We start from the raw sequence: 25,613 nt of genomic DNA on the forward strand, positions 1-25,613 counted from the left end.
CGGCTAGCTAACGTAGCTAACGTTATATTGAGCCAAACGGGCCGGCTAGCTGTTGTAGCTAATGTTATATTGAGCCAAGCGGGCCGGCTAGCTAACGTAGCTAACGTTATATTGAGCCAAACGGGCCGGCTAGCTGTTGTAGCTAATGTTATATTGAGCCAAGCGGGCCGGCTAGCTAACGTAGCTAACGTTATATTGAGCCAAACGGGCCGGCTAGCTGTTGTAGCTAATGTTATATTGAGCCAAAGCGGGCCGGCTAGCTGTTGTAGCTAACGGTGTGTACCTGGTGTCAGTACCTGGTTACTCTATTTGCAGTTAGCCTATTTAGCTGATGTCGGCCGTTGGCTCCTTGCTACTTTGTTTTATCTGGTATAGACCCTCTTCTCTTTGGATTTAAGTGTTGATCTTTGTCCTTTTGGATCTATGTATATTCATGTTGCCTTTGTGAAGTTATCTTTTCCTTCTGTTTTGTTCTTCCATTAAAAGTTGAATATCCTTTAGGGGCTCATCTTGCTTATCTCTCTCATACATGCTCTCTCTCTAACACACACACACAGACATGCTCTCTCTCTCTAACACACAAACACACATGCTCTCTCTCTCTTTCTAACACACACAGACATGCTCTATATCTCTCTCTAACAGGGCAGGCTCTTAATGGCTCACTCAGCAAATCACACAAAATGACATGCTCTCTCTCTCTATATTTCTCTCTCTTTCTAACACACATATACATGCTCTCTCTCTAACACACACACACACAAACAGACATGCTCTCTCTCTATCTCTCTCTTTCTAACACACACAGACATGCTCTATCTATCTCTCTCTCTTCAATTCAAATGGGCTTTATTTCACATTCTTGTATTTCTCCCAGTAGGTATGGGAGTTTTGAGTTATTGTCCATGTTTTCAAAGTCTCTTTGGGTGTTTGCAATTTGTGGGAAGTATATGTCTTGGTATAGTGGGCAGGTTGTTAAGAAGTGGAGCTCGGTTTCCACCTCATCTTGTGTGCAGTGGATCTGTCTTCGCTTGGGAGCCAGGTCTGCCTATGGCGGCCTTTCTCGATGGCTAGGCTGTGCTCGCTGAGTCTGTACCTAGTCAAGGATCTTCTTAGTATTGGGTCAGTCACAGTGCTCAGGTATTCTGCCACTGTGTACTCTCTGTTTAGGGCCAAACAGCATTTCAATTTGCTCTGGTTTTGGGTTGTTTCTTTCCAATGTGTCTCTCTCTCTCTCTCTCTCTCTCTCTCTGGCCTTGCTCTGGTGGAGGGTCAGGGGCATTGCCGGGTCTGTGCAGCGATAACACTGTATATTGACTGTAGAACAGGAGCTCTCTCTCGCTCTCTCGCTCTCTCTCTTGCTATATGTTGAATGTATCATGCCCAGCCTCGGGCAGCGCTATTATTTAAGAATATATTGACTGTAAAAAAAAAAAAAAAAAAAAATGTTTTTTTTCTTTCTTTTTTTACCTTTTAGGGGGGGGGGCCTCGCGTTTAAATCTCGCACAGGGCCTCGCATTTCTCCCAGGCGGCCCTGACTGCACGCTTGTCAAGAGCCAATCGCGCAGTAGGTTGGGAAATACCGGATCTGTCACCTGTCATCTCTCTCTGAAAGGTGAGGTCCCTGTGGCTAAAACCCAGAGTGCGCTCAGAACTTGTAGGTGTGGAGCAGAGAAGAGAAGAGAGGAGAGGAGAGGTTGTAAATATGCATTCTATGCGTACGGGCTGAGTCATTACTTTTACCAACCCATTTCCAGTTCCACGTTGCGTTCTGCGATCTGATTGGCCACTGACGTTTCTGGTCATGTGACATCTGCGCCAATCGTGTGACGCCTGTTTCTATCACCGGTTAAGCTTAGGCACTCTTTCGAAGTTGGTTAAGGTTATAGTTTGTCTTAGAGCAGGGCGATAGAACACCAGCCCTGATTCCAAACTCTAACCTTAACCAACTTCGAAAGAGTCGCCTAAGCTTAACCAGTGATAAACTAGGCATTAGGTAGTTTGCAGGCTGTTCAAGTCGGAAATAGGCGCAGAAACAGGCGTCACGCGATTGGCGTACATGTCACATGACCAGAAACGTCAGTGGCCAATCAGATTGCAGAACACGGAACTGGAATTGGTAAAAGTATAGACGCGTATGGGCTGGGTGGCCAGAGCATCTAACTGTTATTTTTATTTTTTATATATATATTTTTTATAATATATATGACATAAAATTAGACACACAAGCATTAACAGTAAATATCTAACGTAAATCACAGAACTTTACATTCCATTTGAATCAATATAAATGTAGTTTACGAGATATATACCTAATACTTGCAATACAATACAATACATAGATATGCTCCTGCTCGCTCTTCCCCCCAGGACCCCCACTTGGATAATCCATCCATTTTCATTAGTTTCTAACCAGGAATTACAATTCATATGCTAGCCTTTATTCTCTCCACCACTTCTAACCAGATTGCAATGCTGGTTTCACTGACACCTAAAATTCTTGCTGTAGATATCTCTAGATAAATCACATCGAGATATGTAAGAACCCATACCTTCCAGCACATTTTATCCGATTGAATCCATCGTGATGCTATCAGCTTTTTAGGTGCTGTGAGACCGGACAAAACTAGTCTCTTTAGCTGTATAGAGGCTGCAAACTGAGAAACATCATTCAACAGCAATACAGAGGGCTGTACAGGTATGTTCAGAAATAAAAACTCTGATAATTGCAGGGTCACTTCTTCCCAGAATATCTTAACAGGTGGGCAATCCCAATACATATGCATAAATGTACCCTCATCACCATTTGTACATAAGGAACATAGAGAATCTTGTCTAAGTCCCATTCTGTTCAATCTTATAGGAGTCAGGTATGTCCTATGAATATAATTAAGATACATTTGTTGATGATCCGGGTTGCGTGACGCAATTCGAACGTTTGCCCAGACTTCTTGCCAATCAAAATCTACTTCCAAGTCTGGTATATCCCTCCTCCAGACTGAGTCTAGGGGAATGATTCCATACGAAGACGTCAGTAAGTGATGATAAAAGTCACATACAAAGCCTCTCGATGTCTCTCTTTCATAGAAGAATTTGTGATATCTGTGGTGCTCAATTGGTATCTTTAATGGGACTCCATGAGCCTTCAAACATTCCACTAACTGTGCGTAGAAATAATATGTGGAACTGGTGAGGTTAAATTTGTTACGTATATCTTGATAGCTACAAAAACCCCGTTTGTTGAAAACATCTCCCAATGTATGTATGCCCTGCTTTTCCCATTTGGGGTATCTGATAGGTCGTTTTCCAATAAGGAGTGCATTGTTATTGAATAGGGGAGTATGGCTATGCCATTTATGTTGGTTAGAATATTTTTTCTGTGTTTCACGCCATATCCGAATCACATGTGTAATAAGAGGGCCAAATTTCAATTCGCATTGCTTAATTGATAATATGGTGTATACTATGTCCTGCAGTCTATGTGGTGCTACTATATTTTCTTCTAAGTTTCTCCAGGATACAGATGCTTGGGAGTCAAACCAGGTTGTCAGTGGTCTTAAAGAGTACGCTTTAAAATAGTGGTAAAAGTCTGGAAATGCTAAACCTCCGTCGGCTTTGTTTCTCTGTGCTGTACATCTTTTTATTCGTGGAGGTTTGTTATTCCAAATAAATGTATGCGGTGGAATGTAATTTTTTCCAGTAACCATCAGGAGGGGGTAACGGTAACATTGAGCTAATGAAGTTGATTCTAGGTAAAACATCCATCTTAACTATTTATACTCTGGCCTGTACTGAGTTTTTAAGTTTGGACCACCTGTCAAAGTCGTATTTGATCTTATCTTGGAATTTTGTGTAATTGTACTTCACCGTTTGGCATATAGTAGGGAATATTTCAACTCCTAGACATCTGAAGTGTTTTACTATTGGTATTTTTTCTGGAAGGAATATATTCTTTGCAGGGGCATTAAGTGGTAGGAAGGCCGACTTTGGCCAATTTATCCTAAATCCCGATAGATTGCCAAAATCATCAATCAACTTGAGAAGATGAGGCATTGAGGTGGTAGGGTTTTGCATAAACAATATTACATAGTCCGCATATAAACTAATATGATGTTGTGTGCCCTTAATTGCGATTGGTTCTATGGATTGGGATTGTCTTATATACTGTGCTAAAGGCTCTAATGATAAAGCGAATAGTCCGGGACTAAGAGGGCAACCCTGTCTGGAGGAGCGTGATACAGGAAAGATTTCGGAGGTAATTTTACCTGTTGTAATCATGGCTGATGGGTCTTTGTATAATACTTTTATCATATCAATGAATCCGTTTCCTAACCCCATCCTTTCTAGTACTGCCCATAAATAAGACCATTCCAACCTATCAAAGGCTTTCATCACATCCAAGGACAGCATCGCTATAGGTGGAGTGGCATCCTTGCTGGCATCTAGCACATGTAGTAACCGTCTTATATTATCCATGATCAAGCGGCCTCTTATGAAGCCAGTCTGATCAGGATGAACTAAAGATGTCATATGCTTTTGAAGTCTGATGGCTAATACCTTGGAATACAGCTTGATATCGGTTCCGAGGAGGCTCAAGGGTCTATAACTACCGCAATCGGTGGGGTCTTTGTCTTTTTTAAGGAGGACTGTTATGAGTGCAATATTGTCTATCTTATGGGAATTCCCCGCCTTGATTGAGTATAAAATCATATTAAGTAATAGGGGTCCAATTACATCCCAGCATGAGAGGTACAATTCTGGAGGGATACCATCCCTTCCAGGAGCCTTACCAATTTGCATTTCAGATATAGCCTCCCTAAGTTCATCTAGTGTGATGGGTGTTTCTAACTGTTTAGCGTCTTCCTCTGATAGTTTAGGTAGGTTAATTTGATTAAGATATATATCCATTTTGTTTTGATCGAAAGCCATTTCTGATTTGTACAAGTTGGAGTAAAACTCTTTGAATGTCTCGTTAATTTTTTTGGGGTCTGTAACAAGTCCTTGCTGGGCCTTAACCCTTAGGAGTCACGCTGGAGCTTTGAACCCGTCGGCGGACAACAAAAGAAATTAGAATCCCTCTTAAATGCTCAAAAAGGACATCTTTTCAGAAATCGATAAAAATAGAAAAATTGCCATTTCTAGTGCTTTGACATGTAAGGTATAGGTCCCCCAACTTGCTAAACCTAATACGACTTGTAAATACGTTTAATTCTTGCTAGATGGTATGCTTGTAATAATCTCCATTTGCGATAAGAACTACATCGCGCGTCACATCCATGGACGCGCGCACACACCAACAGCGCATAGGTGTTAATCACTGAGTGATCTAATATGCATATTCTTCAGCGCGAGAGGGGGGGGTTGTGTTTCTCACTGTCTGTCGTTGATAATATAATCTGGTCCTGCATTATTATTATTATTATTATTATCATTCGCTCTCGAGAATACACGGGACCCGACGGAACGTTAATTTATGTATTAAAAGTAGTCTTATGCTTTTCATCCTCGCCCGTGTATATACCCACGTCGCGCTAAAACAACATACACTACTGTATGGCAGACAGAGTGCGTGTGTGTACGAGTTATGAGTTATCTCGCAGTTCATTCAAGCGAGCATCACGGTGATGACAGCTCTAGAGTAGAAAGGTGCGCTCACAGGGGTGTAGCTGGAGATTCTGGGCCCCATGAAAGAATCAATTTGTGGGCCCCCCCAATCTATTAAAAAATGTGGGGCCCCCAATCTATAAAAAAAATTGGGGCATTTGCTGGGCCCTTGGAATCATCCTAACCCCCCCCCCCCCCCCCCCCAGCTACTCCCCTGCACACACACACACACACACTCTCTCTCTCTCTCTCAAACAGAGAAATCAAAAGAAATCAGTACATTACAGAAGGAATTTCTTGTACAGTCTAGTACAGTGGTTGACAATATTGTCACAAGGAAAGATGAATGGATTGATGTTGTAGTCTTTCTTTCTTTCTTTCTTTCTTTCTTTCTTTCTTTCTTTCTTTCTTTCTTTCTTTCTTTCTTTCTTTCTTTCTTTCTTTCTTTCTTTCTTTCTTTCTTTCTTTCTTTCTCTCTCTCTCTCTCTCTCTCTCTCTCTCTCTCTCTCTCTCTCTCTCTCTCTCTCTCTCTCTCTCTCTCTCTCTCTCTCTCTCTCTCTCTCTCTCTCTCTCTCTCTCAATTCAAATGACAAGTGCTCTCTCTCTCTCTCATCATATTGAATTTGCATTGAAAATGCAGATGCTTTCTTTTCTTTCTCACAATGAATACTTAGTCCCATTCAGCCGCTAATTGTTGCTGTACATATTTATAGGGTATATACTTCAGTCTCATCATATTGACTTTTCAATTGCAAATCACTTATGTGGCTGGCTGTGACAATGGAAATACCAGAGCCAATGGCCATTGAGAGCCAATGGCCCGAACTGAATATATAAAGCACATGTTTACAAGAATCAGTCATTCAGTCATGGCATCGAGACGCCTCACCCCAGCTGAAGCTCTGGAATTGGTACTACTAACTGATGAAGAGGTCGATGAGGAATCTGGATGTGAAAGCTTTTTCACAGATGACGAAGTTTTATACGGAAGCGGTCTCGATCCAGTAGAGGAGTGAGTATATATATAAATATATATAAATAATGCCTGCTGCTTGTAATCTTTTAGACCTAGCCTCATGATATTACTGTAATGCAAAAGAGTTGTGTGGCCAAACGATATAAATCATTGTTTCATTGTCATCAGTGAACCAGGAGAGGAAGAACCAGACGTGTCCAGAGGTGGTGGCCCTCGTCGGCCCGGAGCAACCAGACCCATGATACCACCTGCCATAGATCCGGTTGAAAAGTGAGTACACTATATATAATAATATAATTGGGTTTTATTGATTGATTGCAATTGTTTTATTGATTGATTGCAATTGTTTTATTGATTGATTGCAATTGTTGTTTTTCAGTGCACTAGCCCCGGCACAACCAGACGTGTCCAGAGGTGGTGGCCCTCGTCGGCCCGGAGCAACCAGACCCATGATACCACCTGCCATAGATCCGGTTGAAAAGTGAGTACACTATATATAATAATATAATTGGGTTTTATTGATTGATTGCAATTGTTTTATTGATTGATTGCAATTGTTTTATTGATTGATTGCAATTGTTGTTTTTCAGTGCACTAGCCCCGGCACAACCAGACGTGTCCAGAGGTGGTGGCCCTCGTCGGCCCGGAGCAACCAGACCCAGAGGTGGTGGCCCTCGTCGGCCCGGAGCAACCAGACCCATGATACCACCTGCCATAGATCCGGTTGAAAAGTGAGTACACTATATATAATAATATAATTGGGTTTTATTGATTGATTGCAATTGTTTTATTGATTGATTGCAATTGTTTTATTGATTGATTGCAATTGTTGTTTTTCAGTGCACTAGCCCCGGCACAACCAGACGTGTCCAGAGGTGGTGGCCCTCGTCGGCCCGGAGCAACCAGACCCAGAGGTGGTGGCCCTCGTCGGCCCGGAGCAACCAGACCCATGATACCACCTGCCATAGATCCGGTTGAAAAGTGAGTACACTATATATAATAATATAATTGGGTTTTATTGATTGATTGCAATTGTTTTATTGATTGATTGCAATTGTTTTATTGATTGATTGCAATTGTTGTTTTTGAGTGCACTAGCCCCGGCACAACCAGACGTGTCCAGAGGTGGTGGCCCTCGTCGGCCTCCTATAAAGCGTGGTGGTGGTGGTAGGCCCAGATCGACAGCAGCCATACCCTGGAATGAACCCTGGAAAACAGAAAAGGACCACGACACAGCTCCGCAGCCTATACGGTTCACACCAGCAAGAGAACCTGGACATAAACTCAACCCAAGCTGCAAGTATACACCACTGGACCTATTCAAATTGTACATAGACAACGATGCAGTGGAAACACTTGTCAGGAACACAAACAAAAAAGCTGCAAAGAGCAAGGCAAGTGGCAAAAAATATAAATGGACTGACATCAACACCAATGAGTTGTACACATTTTTCGGACTGATTCTCTACATGGCAATTCTGAAACTGCCAGGAGTACAACAGTACTGGAAAAAGAACACCATTTTCAGCATATCATTTCCACCCACTGTCATGGCAAGGGACAGGTTCCGAACGATATCTTGGAACGTCCACATGAGTGATCCGGACGAGGATGTTGTGAATGACAGAAAGAAGGGGACAGCAGACTATGACCGCCTGTTCAAACTGAAGCCCCTTATGGAGACCATCAGGTCTGCATGCAAAGCGCTCTACCACCCCAGGCAAAACATTTCCATTGATGAGAGGATGGTTGCAAGCAAGGCCCATACTTCTATGAAGCAGTACATGAAAGCCAAGCCAACGAAGTGGGGCTTCAAACTTTTTGTTTTGGCTGACAGTAGCAATGGCTACACTTCGGACTTTGCTGTTTACGCCGGGAAGTCAAAGTTCAAATCAGGCATTGGACTGGCGTATGACTCTGTCATGTCCCTGATAAAGCCAGCACACCTCAAGCAAGTACCCATGGGCAAGGGATATCATTTGTATGTCGATAACTTTTATACAAGTCCAAAGCTTTTCAGGGATCTGCATAGCCTGGGTGTCGGAGCATGTGGAACGTACAGAGACAACAGAAAAGAATGCCCCCGCACAGAGGTGAATGCTCTCAAAAAGAAGGATGCTAGGGGCACCATCAGGTGGCTACGTGATGGCCCACTGGTCTTTGTGAAGTGGATGGACACACGTGAAGTCTCTGTTTGCTCCACAATCCACGAGTCATTCGCTGGAAAAACTGTGCTGAGGAGAATAAAAAACAAGCGCAGTGAGACCTGGTCCATTGAGAACATTGCATGCCCAACACCTGTCCTGGAGTACAACAAGTACATGGGAGGCGTTGATTTGTCTGACCAACTCATCCAGTACTACTCTGCACACCACAAGACCATGCAATGGTACAGGACTTTGCTCTATCATTATCTGGACATTGCCGCCACTAACTCCTACCTTCTTCACATGGAGCTCTGCAGAGAGCAGCAGGTGCAGCCGATGACCCACCTGGTCTTCCAGCAGGAGCTGGTAGCTGAGCTGTGTGGCATCACAGTTGTACAGGTGCCAGTGGACAACCTACCCACGGCAGTGGACAATCTACCCACAGCACCAGTGGACAACCTACCCACGGCAGTGGACAATCTACCCACAGCACCAGTGGACCGCCTACCAAGGAACCATTCACCTGTTGCGATCACGCAACAGGCAGATAAATCCCAGAAGGCCACGGCTGGCCGCCTGTTTTGCGTACATTGTAAGATGAAGACCCCCTGGAAGTGCGGTGAATGTGGTGTGGCCCTCTGTCTCATTCCAGACAGGAACTGCTTTTTCACATATCACTTAGTGTGATACAGAACAGGCAGATACAACCATGAGGAGACACCTATTTTTTTTTTATACATGTGCATAATTTTATTTTTTTGGAGATTTTGCCTAAATTCATTGTGGTCGCGCTCTCTGCCAAATATCATATGAGGCACCTTGTATTACTATTGTAATCCAAAAGTGATATATAGGGTTGTTCATTGTACAATATAATTGATACAGTTGATGTTTCTTGTTGATTATTATTCTCTATGTGTTTTTAATAAAATTGTGTGATATTCTATTCCAGTTGTCTTTGGTCTTGTTTTCTCTGGTTATGATCATGTTATTAGTGTGTGTGTGTAAAAAAACGAATTAATAATATAATTATTATAAATGTCACTCTCTCTCTCTCTCTCTCTCTCTCTCTCTCTCTCTCTCTCTCTTGAAATCTACAGTTACACATTGCTGTATTTAGTGAGGTAAATGAGTACAAGACATGTTTCACAGACACACACACACACATACACACACACACATACACAGACAGACAGACACACACACACATTTACATTTACACATTTACACATTACATTTACATCTAGTCTAGTTTGCTTTTTTTTTTTTTGATATGGTACAGTACTGTAAATACAGACACAGACACACACACACACACAGAAACACACACACACACACACACATTTACATCTCTCTCTCTCTCTCTCTCTCTACTACTTTTGGATATGAGCATTTTTTCAATACCCAACTATGTAGTGGCCGCTTGTCGCTAGGCTAGGCCTCCTGCTGGGTCCATTCACTGGAATAACAAAGGAATGACTGGGCCTTTGCTCCAGGTGTGAAATGGTTCTAGTGACAATGATCACATTGAATTCTGGGAGTGTAGTTCTCTCATCAGATAGCTGAATGAACTTGGATCTAGTTCAAGTCCTATACTGAAAAGTTGTTAGGATTTTACCAGAATGTTTGATAGGACATTGATTGAAAACTATCGTCTCAAATTTGACAATTGATGGCTTATTTTGAAGGTATGAATCTGTAATTTTATATTATGTAACAAAAAAAAGGGGGAAATTCTCAGGAGGAGGAGCTCTTTAGGTTAGACTCCTAAGGGTAGGGATATCTGCACATTTTGCGTTGGCTCGTATCTTCATAGCTAGTAGGTGACTTGGTTTAGAACCCTGAAAGTAATAATGTTGTCTTGTGCTACATATTTGAAATTCAGATTGTTGTCTTAAAATGGCGTTAATCTCTTTTTTTAACACATTAATTTGAGATTCCAATCGAACCGAGTAGTTGTATTGTAAAGAGGAAAATAACGATGAGTAAAGCGTTTCCAGCTCTGCCAGTTTTGAGCAACGAATCTTGCGTAGTTTGGAGGAAAAGACCGCAGTGAAATCCTTGATAAATCCCTTTACCGACATCCATAATATTCTGGGGTCCTGTACCGATTCCGCATTCTCCAGCAGGAATTCAACAAGTGCTTCTTTGAATTGTGTAATGAATTCATTGTTTTTCAGCAATATCGAGTTAAATCGCCATCTTGGGGCTCGGGATGACAAATGATCCTTTTAGGAGTAAATAACAGTTTACAGTGCATTGGGAACCATTTCCACGTCATAGTTATCAAATAGTCTAGGGGATGCAAAAACATAATCTATTCTGGAGAATGTCTTGTCTCTTGTAGATCGACAAGAGTACTCTCGGGCCGTTGGGTTGAGTGATCACCATAGGTCATTTACACCTGTATTCTTGGACCAATCCTTTAGTGCATTAGATGCATGTTTCTGATCATTGGAAATGGTGGGATAAAATGTATCCATCCCGGGATCCCAAATGGCATTAAAATCCGCGCCAATTATTTTAACATTGTTCTGGTGAGTGTAGCGTAGAAGTTAGCCCCGTAAAGATTTGGGGCATATGCCGCTACCAACGCTATTTTTCTGTTACTGTATACAATTTTAGCTATGGTTATCCGACCATCTATATCAGACCATACGTCCTGCAATTCAATATTCAACTTCCGTTTCGCGACTATAGCAACTCCACGGGATCTCGTTCCAAAAGAAGAGTGGCTAATGTTATGATATATGTTGTCCGCTAGCTTTACTTTGTCATCCACTAAAAGGTGCGTTTCGCTTAAAAGAGCCACATCAACCCGTTTGTTTTTCATCAGTGTAAGCACGCTTTTGCGTTTATGTTGTTTGTTTATTCCCCCAGTATTCCAAATCATTATATTCAAACTAGCCATAATCTATACAAGTTGTTGTGTACTTGTTTGTAATTCGTCTGGAGTACGAATTCACAATGGATATATAATTGAGGTCCTGTTGAGAGCCGAGCTTAAAAACATACATATATACATATAATCCCCTGAACCCCCCTCCCTTAAAGAGCCGTACAAGGTACCTGTGTTCATTTGACACCCCCTTCGCGCACAACTCCACCCTCCCTTACACGACCAGTTAGCCCAGAATGAGCCATTTAATTATGCAAATTGCCATAGGATCTAAAACTTTAAATTCTACCTTAATAGAATGTCACCCGTGGCCTAATGTAACAAACTAAAAATAAAAATATGCCTCAATTAGTATATTCATTTAAACCTTCTACTAACATGTATAGGTTAAAACATATCAAAGACAGAGAGAAAAAAAGGAAGATGTTTAGAAATAGATTATAGAAATCCCAAAAATTTGAGAACAACTGCTTAAATTTTTTTAATAACTTTGCCAAGCTTACACATCTAGATGAAAAGGAGGTTTTTAAATATGTGTATGCAGTTCGTCCCTCGACATGGGTGGGCTGTAATCCGCTATGAAGGTTGTTGTTCTTCCAGATCTGGTTCATGTGCAGGTCACATACCGATGTTATCTTTCCAGGGCATTCATTGAAAAAGTCCAGTGTATTCCAGAATGTTAGCAACCTATCATGACTTGCAAAAAGCTGTTGTTTATGTTCCAGGGCATTCTTCATGCCATAGAGTAATATCATTCCAGTATATTCCAGTATATTCTAATATGACACAGAGCGTTGAAAAAATCAAGAATATTCCAAAATGTCAACAACAAATCATGACCTGCACAAAACCATAAATCTAACGGGCCCAAACAGCGAACCTTTATATAAATATAGTGTCTAGCGTCTCGTATTAAACTATTACTACATCAATGTTGTCAAAGCTTGTTTGATGCCGTTTTTGGTGTCCGAGTTATAACAAAGTTATTCAACGAAGATAAAAAAAAAAGATGAATACAGTTATCCTCCATGTTGTGGTTTCCTCATGTACGCTTCGGCCTCTTCAGGCGAATGGAGAAAGAACCTTTTTCCACTTCCATCCATGATGGAAAGGTTCGCTGGGTAGCGTAGGGTAGGACGGAGATTTTTCTCAAAGAGCTGAGACATCACAACCTTGTAACGGGCTTGTAGGGTTATAGCCTCCCGGCACATATCCTCGTAGAAAAACACTTGTTTCCCGTTGTGTAGCAGTTTTCCCCACTTCTTTCTTGCCTCCCTGATAATCGTATCTCTTATTCCAGTTTTACGCATGCTAGCAATAATCACCCTCGCTTTATTGCTGTTGTAATCTCGGGTGCCAATTCTGTAGCGTTGATCCACTGTCGGCGTTGTAGAGAGGATATCTGGGCCTAGAATTCCAGCTAACACTGTCGCGAACGAGTCTTCTGTGCAGTCGACTGATTCATCCAACCCCACTATACGGATATTAAATCTACGGGAGTGACGTTCGATTTCGAACAACCTATCCGTTATCTTCAAAAGTTTCTCGTCAGCCTCTTCCATCTTCTCCGTTAGTTCCACGATACCGTCATGTAGAGCCTTATCGCCCTCAGCGATTTTTTGTGTGTGTTCGACCAAGGTGGTTTCAACTACAATAATGCGTTCGGTCTGTACTGCAGCCGCTGCTTTAAAATCTTCGAATTTGGCTTCGATAGATTCTTTGAAAGCGTCCGCCTTAACGTCAGCCTTAACAACCATATCGTCAAGCTTATCAACCTTCTCGGTTAAGATCTTTATCAGCTTAGCCAGAGACTCGAAATCGGGTGATGTATACTCCATATCTGTATCGTGTGAGGTAGCTGGAGCGGTGGAAGAGATGACTGTTGTGAAGGATCAGATTAAACCGAATATATATATTTATTTATGGATATATGTTTAATAGTGTTTGTATATCGTTTGATATCCCTTGTATATTCCTTGTACATATACACTGAATATCCCTTTAGTCTACTAACAGCCCATAATAGTTTCATTCTCTCATTGGACAAGAACCTGGCGCCAGCAGCCAAGCCCCTTGGTTCAAGTTCAATCGTGCCGACGAACATGTCGTTACTAGCCCGGTTCCGCGTAGGAATACGTCTGGCGAAATACGAATGGTACTATTTGTTCACAGCGCATATATATATGGCGCAAGTAAAGTAGAACTTTCTTTTAGTCCCTTAGCCCTTAGTTCTTTACCCTCCAACCTAGTGGCAAGACGTTAAGCCTCACCCACGATACACGTGTGGTGCAGTATGGTCAACTTGGCCTCAGAATGGCATTGAGACATCGTGTGGATTAATAGTTGAATTGTCATAGTTTGGCACTATACCGTCGAGTGGGACGTATTTCTATTAAGTTAATAATAGTCTATTATGTATGGTGCATCGTTCGGTTAGAGTTATAAAGTGAGCAGTACCCCCATCGTTCCTCGCGTTATCTAGAGTCTTAACCAGGCTGGGCAGACCACGTGTGGTGCTTTCATCCGAGGAGTTCTGGGCCAGGACGAGTGGACCTGCACATTGGATTACTTTACCCGGACGACGGCGAGCCCTACACGGCTTGGATTATCTACTTGCTTTGGGTGCTTTGATTTATGCCATGGATAACAGCCAACACTGGTAAGTGTTGGAACTACCCCCCGAGAGGAGTCCAGGTGAGACGGCGCTCTACCCCGAGTGAGGTCGCCTCACGTCTCTTCGTTGTGGACCGGCAGCTACCGTCTACAAGAGGGCCCAGCTGTATTCATCTGTGGACCGAGGTTCTGTGGGCACCGTGTTCAGCACTCTGAATTCTCCCAAGAAATCGTTGGCCAGATGGGATATCGCCGGCGGCTCTCCTAACCCCCCCCCCCCCTCTGCTGACTTACAACCAGCGGGACCCCCTTTTAGTATATCCAGCTATAATCATTTAAGTACCATCGCTATAGTTCCCTAAAGAACCAGGTTGCATACTTGCTCCCTGCGTAACCAGAGATTGGACATTCAATGTTGATTTGCCTACGAATACTCATTTGCCTTACAAGTGCATTCAAATCATAAATGTCATTAAGTGAACGTTGTATATACCCTTTGCTATATAAAATATTCGATTTATACATTTGTGTGGACTTCGTTTCATGGTGGGAAAGTGTTCATCATATCTATATCATGTACTGTGTGGCCAGTAGTTAAAGTACATAATCGGTAGTGGTTTAATGATACCATACTTATCAATACAGTCAGGGAATTGTACCCCTCAGTTACAATTGGTCCTTCGAGCCGGATGGTAACTAGTGTAATATTAATATAGTGTTATTAATATTGAAATGGCCTATGATGAACACTCCACGAAACGGTCCTCCTAACGTAGAACGCCCGCGGCGCAGACGACAGACACCTCAGTACTTAGAGGATTACGCTGTCAGTCAACTACCTAGCCTTCGACAAACGGTAAACGCGGTAAAAGTAGAAAGTAAAATTATGTCTGACCTTAACGACCAGGTTACCCCGACCACAGAGGCCCTAGTGGGTTCTAATGTAACTGACCAAGCTCACGGTGGGGACCAGGAGGGAGCTGACATGCCTTTACCCCCCGCCAATACCGAAGAAGTAGTCCCCGACCAGCCCCGGGAGGAAGACAACCCTACAGAGAGAGAACTCTGCACGGAAGAAGAGGAGGAGAGCGCCGAGGAAATAGAGCTCCAGGACTCCCCAACGAGTACAGCCAGGAGCGGCTCACCTCTACAACCGTCTTCCCCCAGCGAAGCGGAGAGGATGCTATCACAGGCGTTCCTCGCCAGCCTGACAGCCTCTACCGAACGCGATCGACTTCAGGGTGAACGCGATCGACTTCAGGGTGAACGCGATCGACTCCAGACACAGCAACGGAGCGAAGAAGAGCGCATACGCCTGGAGATGAGACGCCTTCAGACGGAAGAGAATATGGCAAGAGACCGGGCCGACGCCCAGCGCGCCGCTGCCGGTGCCCAAAGAGAAGCAGATCTCACCAAGCGCGAAGCCGAGCGCGACAGACTACAAGCGCAGCTAATGGAGCAGCTGATCCTCAAGGCAACACCCTCTCCCTCCGCCAGGGGTTCAAGGAACTCATCGAGACAACAGTCAAGGGCAGCGTCTCCTAACCGAGCAAGCGACCCTGAACTTGACCAACAGACCAAGCCTATACCCCCCGCAGACCCCCTTCCCAGACCGGTCCAAGCGAGACCCAGCTACAAGGAAGGAGCGGCATACACTGCGGAGAAGCTAAATAAACGACTACAGGATCTAGAGGACCTGATAGAAGAAGAAGAGGGAGAGGAGGAGAATCAAGCCCGACGACAGCACAGTACTCCACCGGACCAGGAGGTCCAGTACAGCCCAGGCTATACCCCCGCGGCGCTGCGCTACAGACCCCCGACCCTATTCACGGGTGAGCACGACGCACGACCAGCCCCGAGGAATAGCACCTGGACCAGCGGGCCATGGTACCCTGCCGGTACCAGCCCACAGAGAGGCGCAAGAGGAGACTCGCCTAGGAGGTCTCTCCCCCAACGCTCGCTGATGTATCAGCCATCCACGGCGTCATACATTGCCACACCGACGTTTCCAGACTTCACCTATGAGAATCGAGCACAGTACACGGAGCTCCGGATGTGCTTAGAGACAATGATGGTGGATGTCGCTGATGAACGCCACAAGTATGCAATATTACTGAAGCACCTGAAAGTACCTCGAGCGCACAATATAGCGCTAGCCTATGCCACCTCTACGACCCCATACACCGCGGCTCTAGCAGCGCTGGACCAGAGATATGGACGTATATGGGATTACGTAATCCAAGAGATAAGGCATATTGACCGCCTACCCCCAGCAACAGACAATCGCTCATTAGACGACCTGTCTATAAAAGTGCAGTCCCTGGTAGGGATGCTGGGAGCGCAACGGGAAAAGGGTATGCACGAGCTATACGCCAACTCTAACGTCGAGAGGATTTTAGAGAAGCTGCCACCCGCCAGACAAGAGCGCTTCAGGCGGCAGAGAGACCACCGTGATCCTAACGGTCCCGAACCATCCCTCTTCGATCTAGCCGACTTCCTGGCGAGAGAAGTCAGCAGCTTACGACTGGATACGTTCGTGCGGAGCACACCAAGCTCCAGAGAGGGACCCAGGAGAATAAACGATGGAAGAAGATCGGTGACTGTCATGCACCAATCAGAATCAGTACCGAGCAGTAAGAACCACAGTACCCTCGAGAAAAGAGAAGTGGAAGATGGTGTGCCCGTACTGCGAGAAGGAACACTGGCTGTCACAATGTGACCTGTTCACAAAGATGAATGCAGAAGAAGTGAGTCAATGGATAAAGTCCAACAGGCGCTGTTACCGATGTGCGCGCAGTCACATGGCAGCCGAGTGCCGCCTAAAGAAGAGGTGCAGTCGGTGTGACGGAGCACACCTAGATGTCCTACACGACAGTAACAGAAGAAAGCCTGCACCTGCACCATCGAGCAGCACCAAGGCAAGTGTCATGTACATTGACCCCGCCAGCAGCAGCGGCGCCCAAGTGCTCTTAAAGGTAGTCCGTGTAACATTGAGCTACCAAGATAAAGTCATGGACACTTACGCCGTCCTTGATGACGGGTCAGAGAAGACCCTTCTGCTCGCGTCCGCTGCGGCCCAGCTGGGACTGCGGGGGAGCGAGAACCAAATGACGATTCGGACAATAAGAAGAGATTTAAAGACGATAAAGGGCGAGAATGTCTCCTTCACTATCGCAGCAAGCGGGCAGCCAGAGCGACGGTATAGGATTACAAATGCTTTCACCAGCCAAGAAATAGGACTATCACGGTACACCTACCCCATCGCCAAGCTGATGGATAAATATGTGCACCTGCGTCAACTACCTATCCCGCTCATAGACGGCGCCACCCCGACCCTGCTGATAGGCTCCGACCATGCAGACCTCATAGTCCCGATAGACCGGGTCCATACAGGACCCCGAGGCTGTCCTGCAGCAGTCGAGACCCGCCTAGGATGGACACTACAAGGCCCCCTCGCTAAATCTCTCAACCGAACAGCAGCCACTAGCTGCCTCCACTCCAGAGTGACAGAAGAAGACACCACTCTCCTGCAGCATGTCGAGAGGCTATGGACACTAGAGACAATGCCCTTTAAGAACGAAAAGAAAGACATTCGTTCTAAAGAAGACATTTATGCCATAAACCTCCTCGAGCAAGGGACAAAGAGAGTCACAGTCGGCGGAGTGATGAGATACGCAACTCCACTCCTGAGGCGAGAGGGAATGCCCACCTTTCACGCAAAGAAAGACGCTACGGAGCGGTATCTATTGAACACAGAGCGGCGCCTAGCCAAAGACCCCGCTCAAGAGAGTGTGTACCGCGCTGAGATTGAGAAGCTAATCACAGCGGGACACGTGACAAAGATTGACAATGAAGAGGTCCGACACAGTGTGAAGAACAGTTTCTACGTGGACAACTGTTTACAAAGCGTTTCGACTCAAGAAGAAGCCGAGGTTCTCCTACTCAAGCTACGCGCCTCCCTGATCAAAGGCGGCTTTGATCTCAGGCAGTGGGCCAGCAGCGACCCGCACGTATTGCGCAGCCTCTCCCCCGCGGACAAGGCTGCCAGCAGCGAGACCTGGATGGCGACAATCCCAGGAGAAGCCCAAGAAATGACACTAGGACTAGTCTGGCGCTTCAAAACAGACTCGCTCCACTATAGACACAAACCCCTGACCACGGAGCAGGGAAGGTCGACGGCGATACCGACCACCAGACGGAGTGTGTACAGAACACTCGCCAGACAATATGACCCGTTGGGATGTATTCTACCTTACACCACCAGGGCAAAGATGATTGTACGAGCACTATGGGACAAGGACCAGGGCTGGGACGACCCAATACCCGCACACCTTGCCTCCACATGGAGAGAGTGGGAGACGGAGCTCCGCTCACTCCCAGGCGTCAATATACGCCGCAGCTACTTCCCACCCACAGTGAGGCCAGAGACATGCAAGATGGATCTACACGTCTTCAGTGACGCCTCCGAAGTAGCCTATGGATCGGTGGCCTACTTGCGTGCCCAAGAGAAGGGAGGAGAGATACACACTGCTTTCATCCTGGCTCGCTCAAGAATAGCCCCACGAAAGCAACAATCTATCCCGCGTCTAGAGCTCTGCGCAGCCCTAGCAGGAGCGCATCTAGCCACATTAATCCAACGTGAACTCACCATTCCGGTGCACAGAACAATCTTGTGGTCAGATTCCACGACAATACTCACATGGATCAAGTCTGATTCATGCAGATACAAGGTCTTCGTGGGAGTCAGAGTCACCGAGATTCAAGAGTTAACAGAAGCAGCGAGCTGGCGGTATGTGGACACCAAACACAACCCAGCTGACGTCATCACCCGGGGAATGTCCCTAGATGACCTCACCCGTCGCAACATCTACAGTGACGGACCCGAGTTCCTCAAGCTCCCGGAAGAAGAGTGGCCTACGCCCACCCCACGGGAAGCGAGTAAAGAGGAGGCTGAGAACAAGAAACCTATGTTCTGTGGACTGAGCACAGTCGCCTCCACAGACCCCAACATAGATGATTGCATTACCCTACAGAGTGCGCAACTAAAGACATTTCTGCGGCACCACCCAGAGATTCAGCCCACTGCCGACATTTCAGCAGCTGACTACGAAGAAGCAGAACTTCTTCTACTACAACGAGCCCAGAGAGACTCGTTCCCCGATGAGCTAGACTGTCTACAGGGAGGAAAGCCCGTCCCATCAGACAGCAGACTGCTCCACCTGGCACCCGAGAGCGACGCCCACAATCTCATCAGAGTGGGTGGTCGTCTGCGGAGAGCCCCCGATCTACCGGATGACGTTAAGTACCCGATAGTCTTGAACAGCCGACACAAGGTCACAGAGCTGATCATAAAGAAATACGACGAGGATGTACACCACGCAGGAGCAGAGAGAGTCTTCGCGGAGATAAGACGTCGCTATTGGATACTTCAAGGAAGAGAAGCAGTGCGACGCTTCCAGCGAACCTGTCTAGACTGCCGAAAGTGGCGCGCGCAGCCCAGCATACCCCGGATGGCTGACCTACCTCCCTGTCGCCTCCGACTCAGCGACAAGCCATTCCACTCCACAGGCATGGACTGTTTTGGCCCGTTGTACATAAAGAAAGGAAGAGGAACCGAGAAGCGGTGGGGTATTGTATTCAAATGCATGACCACCAGAGCGATACATATCGAACTCCTTCCGACCATGAGCACAGACTCATTCCTTATGGCCTTCCGAAGATTCACATCACGGAAAGGAAAACCGTCTACATTGTTGTCTGATCACGGGACAAACTTCAAAGGCGGAGAAAGAGAGCTGAGAGAGAGCTTCCAAGCTATGGGCCCAGAACTTAAGACCCACCTCGCTCCATCCCAGATTGACTTCCAGTTTAATCCCCCGAACGCACCCCACTTCGGTGGAACCTGGGAACGAGAAGTACGTTCTATAAAGACAGCCCTGTACGCCGTGCTTGGGGCCCAGACCGTGGCGGAAGAAGTCCTAAGGACAGTCCTCACGGAGATCGAGGGAGTATTGAACTCCAAGCCCCTCGGCTACGTCTCCAGTGATATAGCAGATGTCGACCCAGTCACCCCCAACACACTCTTGATGGGGCGGCTGGACCCCGCGCTACCCCAGACAATGTACAGGCCTGAAGAAGCGAACGGCCGAAGAATGTGGAGGTACAGTCAAGTACTAGCTGACAAGTTTTGGAACAGCTTTCTACTCCACTACCTACCGTCTCTACAGACCCGCCAGAAGTGGGTAAAAGAGAGAGACAATTTGACAGAAGGAACAGTCGTCATGATTATCGACCAGTCACTACCCAGAGCTATGTGGCCGGCTGGCCGCGTAAGCAAAGTGATCACCGGTGCCGATGGCAAGGTCCGAGCAGCTGAGGTGCTCGTCCAAGGGCGAACTTACACACGACCCGTGGCGAGGCTAATAGAACTGCCCAGACTCCCAGACACTATCGATGACGACCATGACCCCATGACTTTGTGAGTTGACTGACCCTTACAGCGGACCTTGAGTGGTAGACAGTGCGGTTAATCTGTCTCTGCTTAGCTAATTAGGTGGGACTAATTAGGGGGCGGCTGTTGTGAAGGATCAGATTAAACCGAATATATATATTTATTTATGGATATATGTTTAATAGTGTTTGTATATCGTTTGATATCCCTTGTATATTCCTTGTACATATACACTGAATATCCCTTTAGTCTACTAACAGCCCATAATAGTTTCATTCTCTCATTGGACAAGAACCTGGCGCCAGCAGCCAAGCCCCTTGGTTCAAGTTCAATCGTGCCGACGAACATGTCGTTACTAGCCCGGTTCCGCGTAGGAATACGTCTGGCGAAATACGAATGGTACTATTTGTTCACAGCGCATATATATATGGCGCAAGTAAAGTAGAACTTTCTTTTAGTCCCTTAGCCCTTAGTTCTTTACCCTCCAACCTAGTGGCAAGACGTTAAGCCTCACCCACGATACACGTGTGGTGGAGTATGGTCAACTTGGCCTCAGAATGGCATTGAGACATTGTGTGGATTAATAGTTGAATTGTCATAGTTTGGCACTATACCGTCGAGTGGGACGTATTTCTATTAAGTTAATAATAGTCTATTATGTATGGTGCATCGTTCGGTTAGAGTTATAAAGTGAGCAGTACCCCCATCGTTCCTCGCGTTATCTAGAGTCTTAACCAGGCTGGGCAGACCACGTGTGGTGCTTTCATCCGAGGAGTTCTGGGCCAGGACGAGTGGACCTGCACATTGGATTACTTTACCCGGACGACGGCGAGCCCTACACGGCTTGGATTATCTACTTGCTTTGGGTGCTTTGATTTATGCCATGGATAACAGCCAACACTGGTAAGTGTTGGAACTACCCCCCGAGAGGAGTCCAGGTGAGACGGCGCTCTACCCCGAGTGAGGTCGCCTCACGTCTCTTCGTTGTGGACCGGCAGCTACCGTCTACAAGAGGGCCCAGCTGTATTCATCTGTGGACCGAGGTTCTGTGGGCACCGTGTTCAGCACTCTGAATTCTCCCAAGAAATCGTTGGCCAGATGGGATATCGCCGGCGGCTCTCCTAACCCCCCCCCCCCCTCTGCTGACTTACAACCAGCGGGACCCCCTTTTAGTATATCCAGCTATAATCATTTAAGTACCATCGCTATAGTTCCCTAAAGAACCAGGTTGCATACTTGCTCCCTGCGTAACCAGAGATTGGACATTCAATGTTGATTTGCCTACGAATACTCATTTGCCTTACAAGTGCATTCAAATCATAAATGTCATTAAGTGAACGTTGTATATACCCTTTGCTATATAAAATATTCGATTTATACATTTGTGTGGACTTCGTTTCATGGTGGGAAAGTGTTCATCATATCTATATCATGTACTGTGTGGCCAGTAGTTAAAGTACATAATCGGTAGTGGTTTAATGATACCATACTTATCAATACAGTCAGGGAATTGTACCCCTCAGTTACAATGACATTATCAGTTGTTTTCTTCTCGAGTTCGCCTGCCCGTACCCGCACGGAGCGCGTCTCCACAGGCGAAGTTTCTACCGTTAGATTGTCTGCTCCGCGTTTCTTTCCAGGGTCTTTCTGGTCTTTCTTTGATGCCATCTTGTTTCTTTCTGTCGATATAGCTAGTAGAAGATCTTAGTTAATATATACGTCGAGGTTTAAACACATTGGTGTTGTAAAAAGTGGATTTTGAAGCAAAATTAAACTTAACGGGAGCGGAGCTCTGGCCGACGTGACTGCTACATGCTGAAGTCAAACCGGAAGTTAACTGCATCTAACTGTTCTAACTTATATTATCATACTGGCCATCACGTCTTGCTCTTTGCCATTATGAGATATCTCTTATCTCCTAGCACCTACTGTGCTCACGAACTAACAATTGCACTCCATGCACGTGACCAGGCCACGCCCCCGCGTCCTGCTATATGACGCCGGACATGGTCACACCTTCCTCTTTTTAGTTTCCAACACGGACGTTGCAGTGCACTCCATGAACTAGTTGTTATGAAATGCAGGGAGAAATTACACAATGTTGGGTTTTCGCCGGAGGTTCACCAGCCCCTGGAATCTTCTCGGCACATCCTAACAGCGCATCAGGCCTGTCCTGGGGTTCCTCATCTCGTGATCGAGGGACATCGCGCAACGGTTAGCAGTCGAGTTACGTCGCGCACAGGTAGGCCTGCGTTGTCAGGCATTGATACTAGCATGAGTAATACTGCTGGTTGTCCCGTGAGACAGCCGTGTGATGTATTGGCGCGAGGGGCAGGATATTTGGGAAAACATGGTCGTCATGACTCTGTTTTGGATGTTTTCCCAACTATCCTAGTGCGCACGGCTAATGCTAATGCTACAATGCTGGGTCGTTCTTTGTTCCCCGCTGAGGGCTGTCTTTACTAAAAGGTCTTCCCTCCTCTTAACCATTCATGCTGACGGTCAATCGGTGTCTAATGTTGGGAGTTTAACGGGGGCTTGTTTACCATTTTCATGGGTGGATGGGCTGAGGCTCAGGGCTGGTGTGCTTTTTGTGAATCTATGAATTGTGTGCGGGACTGGTGTTTTCTCTGGTCTGCATCCCATTAACAATTGTGTGTATGGGCTAGCCCATTCTGCAGTGTGTTAGTGGAGTTTTCATTCATTTATTCATTTACCCCTTCATGGGTGCACACCACAGTGGACGTTGCTGCATGTCTACTGGTGAGGCAGTGCTTCACTAGTAGTAGTCTTTTGTCTGCAGCCACCACTTGTGCTCCGTGCTTGTGAAGCAGGTGGCATCAGTCCTTTGCCTCTGACATGGTGGAACGGTGTCCCGCCCGGCCAACGCCATGAGGCGAGTCGGCCCGGCAGGTGGCTGGTGAGCTGTTAAAGCCTATACCGCCACGGTATAGAATTAGCAGCGACTAGCAACATTGTTCGAATTGCTGTTTTTTCTGTCAAAAATGCTGTCGGGTGGTGGGGGCCTTAGAGCCAGCCGACGTCGAAACATCGCGCAAGGTTTTGAGGTTATTAGCTTTTGACCTAGCCGCAAGCTATAACCGCAGGGAGGGCTAGGATGCTGTCAACCCTTGTTTACAGACATATTTGGTTGGATCAGTCTCCCCTTGAGGAGGAGAGAAGGTTTTTCCCTCCTCAGGGCTCCCCTCTCCGCAGAGGGACTTTGGTCTTTCCGCAGGAGCGTGGGCGGTATTTGACCTAGGCCCCACACCGCCTCACACCACGCAGCCAGAGGTGAGGGCGCGGTCTCGCCAGCGGCTGTGGCGAGGCCCCCAACCAGCAGCCATGTTTCCCCCGCCTGAGGTACCCTGGACACAAAGACAACAGGTGATCACAAGGCCGACAGCCTTGGCGGCCGAGGGATCGGCTACATTAGATGAGCATGCCCTAAAAAACCGTTGCCATCTAGCTGTGTCTAGCTCGCTCTCCGGTCACTCCCCCCCCAACACCAGCGGGATACAGGCTCTGATTTGTTCCCTTTGGCTGCGGGCCGCGTGCCTTCAGTGAAACACGAGCGGCCCCACGTTTAGCTTCTCATGGGGACAGGGGCTGACACCTAGTTGCTGGCTAGGCCTGGGTCTGTCTGTGAGAATGCTGTGCTGTCAAGCGGCTCCCACGCCACACGTTCTGTGTCTGTGTTTGGTGAGCCTGGTGTTGTGTCTGTCAACGACGAAGGTTGTCAGCGGGGGAACTCGAGGCCCAGGGGGTCACAGCGCGAGTTCCCCCAGCCCGCCCTCGCCAGGCCGGGTATCACGTTAGTGCCTCCCACGGCTGGAAGACCGGCAAGCAAGCCATCGTCGTGGTCCCAAAGGAGGACGCGATGCGTGGCGTTTCCTCCCGGTATTCTCTGGTGCCCGAGAAATCGGGGGGGGGGGGGGTGTCAGACCCATACTGGACCTGTCCCATAGAAGGTTCAGAATTGTCTCCCACCTGTTAGACGCTGTCAGGTGGGGGACTGGTTCACCTCCATAGACCTGTAGGATGCGTATTCGCATCCCGATCTTCCATCCTAGGGCTTACCTACGCTTCCTTTGCAGGGCTTAGTGTACGGCTGCCGTACGGCTACTCTCTGGCTCGCCGCATCTTCACCAAGTGCGTGGAGACCGCGCTGGAGCCTCTGCGTCGTCGGGGGTTACGAATTGTATTCTGCCCTGGACGACGTTCTGGTCCTTGGCCGGTCAGGATAGATCGCCAGGTCTCATACCAGGCAGGTGGTGTCTCACCAGCCTGGGTTTTGCTGTAGACTGGAAGTAGAGTTCTCCTCTTCCCAGTAAATGGGTGGAGTACTTGGGTTTTTTCTAATCTCAAGGTCTATATGGGCATCCCTCTCGGAGCGGCGGCGAGTGGTTGGTTCTCGGCGCGCTCGGGAGGTTCCGTCCTAGGACGGTTACGGCGCTGTCCGTGATGCGCCTGCTGCTGGGGTCCCTCTTGGCCTCCTCTTCATGAGGAGGATGCAGAGGTGGTTTTTTCCAGTATGGAAGTGGACCCGGTGTGAGACATGTGGAAGCGGCTGAAGGTTCCCATGTCAGTACTGGGGGACCTCGTCTTCTGGGGAGGGTCTGGTGCCCTCACCTGCGGGGTCCCCGTGGGCAGTAGGCTGTCACACGTCACGGTCTTCACCGACGCCCCCCTCATGGGATGGGGGGGGGACGTGTCAGGCCAACGCAGTAGGGGGCAGCTGGCAAGACCATGCTGCCCGGTCTGCGCTACATTCAATGTGTTGGAATTGAAGGTAGTCCTTCTGGTCCTCAAACGGGTTTTGGTCAGGACGGACAACACGACGTCAGCATCATATGTTGTCAGACAGGGAGGAGTGCGCTCCCCCCGTCTGCACCGGGCGGCGGTCGGGCTCTGGCTATGGGC

Source organism: Notolepis coatsorum, assembly GCF_963971535.1.
Source record: "Notolepis coatsorum genome assembly, chromosome: 7".
NCBI classification, from domain to species: Eukaryota; Metazoa; Chordata; class Actinopteri; order Aulopiformes; family Paralepididae; genus Notolepis; species Notolepis coatsorum.